Raw genomic sequence first — 1,952 nt, forward strand, 5'->3', positions numbered from 1 at the left:
ATGCCTAAGCGTACGTAATAAGGCAAATAGATTACTGGGATTTATATCAAGAAGTGTAAGCAACAGAAGTCCAGAGGTCATACTGCAGCTTTATACATCATTAGTAAGGCCTCACCTAGATTATGCAGCTCAGTTCTGGTCTCCATATTACAGAATGGACATAAATTCGTTAGAAAACATTCAGCGTAGGATGACTAGATTAATACATAGCATTAGAAATCTTCCTTATGAAGAAAGATTGAAGACTCTTAAGTTACATTCACTTGTTAGACGAAGAATGAGGGGAGACCTGATCGAAGTGTATAAGTGGAAGATAGGTATTAGTAAAGGGGATATTAATAAGGTATTGAGGATGTCTCTCCAAGAGAGAACCCGCAGTAATGGATTTAAATTAGATAAGTTTAGATTTAGAAAGGACATAGGAAAGTATTGGTTTGGAAATAGGGTAGTAGATGAGTGGAACAGTCTACCTAGTTGGGTTATTGAGGCTGGGACTTTGGGTAGTTTCAAATTTAGGTTGGATAAGTACATGAGTGGGAGGGGTTGGATTTGAGTGGGACTTTCACATCAGAGCTTATTTCTTGGGTTGCATTGAAAATTGGGTTGGGCAAATGTTTTGTTAGTTGGATGAATTGTAAAGGACCTGCCTAGTATGGGCCAACAGGCCTCCTGCAGTGTTCCTCCTTTCTTACGTTCTTATGTTCTTATTCCTGATCTGTTCCTCATCGTAGTTGAGTTTTCCTCGTCTGTTGCTCTTGGTAGTTGAGTAGTCCTGGTCTGTTGTTCATGATAGTTGAGTATCTCTGACCTGTTGCTCATAGTAGTTGAGTAGTCCTGCTTTGTTGCTCATGGTATTTGAGTAGTCCTGGTTTCTTTTTCATGGTACTTGAGCAATGCTGGTCTGTTGCTCATGGTAGTTGAGTAGTCCTGGTCTGTTGCTCATTTTAGTTAAGTAGTCCTCTATTGTTCCTCATGGTAGTTAAGTTGTCCTGGTCTGTTGCTCATGGGAATTGAGTAGTCCTGGTCTGTTGCTCAAGTTAGTTGAGAAGTTCTTGTCAGTTGCTTATGGTAGTTGAGTAGCCCTGGTCTGCTACTCATGGTAGTTGAGTAGTCCTGATTTGTTGCTCATTGTTGTTGAGTAGGCCTGGTCTGCTGCTCATGATAGTTGAGTAGTCCTTTTCTGTTACTCATTGTAGTTGAGTGATCCTGGACTGTTGCTCATGGTAGTTGAGTAGTAATGGTCTGTTGCTCATGGTAGTTGAGAAGTCCTGGTCTGTTGCTCAAGGTATTTGAGTTTTCCTAGTCTGATCGTCATGGTATTGGAAACCTATCATAGAAATCTTTCTTAGAAAAATCTCTTAGAAAACTCTCATGGAAACCTCTCTTTGAAACCTATCTTAGAAACCTCTCTTAGAAACCTCTCTTAGGTGTCTATCTTAGAAACCTATATTAGAAACTTATCTTAGAAACCTCTCTTTGAAACTTATCTTTAAAACCTATCTGAGAAACCTCTCTTAGAAACCTCTCTTACAAACCTATCTTAGAAACCTCTCTAAGAAATCTCTCTCACATGCCTATCTTTTAAACCTATCTTTGCAACCTCCCTTAGAAACCTATCTTAGGAACCTATCCTAGAAACCTACATTAGAAACCTGTCTTAGAAACCTCTGTTAGAAACCTATCTTAGAATCCTGTCTTAGGAACCTATTTTAGAAACGTTTCTTAGAAACCTATCTTGGAAACCTCTCTTATAAGCTTCTCTTAGAACCCTCTCTTAGAAAACTAACTTAGAAACCTATCTTAGAAATCTATGTCAAAAACCTATCTTAGAAACCTCTCTCAGAAACCACTCTTAGAAGGCTATCTTAGAAACCAATCTTAGAAACCTCTATTACAAACATCTCTTACAATCCTCTCTTACAAACCTCTCTTAGAAACTTATCTCAGAAACC

Source organism: Cherax quadricarinatus, chromosome 30, assembly GCF_038502225.1.
Source record: "Cherax quadricarinatus isolate ZL_2023a chromosome 30, ASM3850222v1, whole genome shotgun sequence".
Taxonomy (NCBI): Eukaryota; Metazoa; Arthropoda; class Malacostraca; order Decapoda; family Parastacidae; genus Cherax; species Cherax quadricarinatus.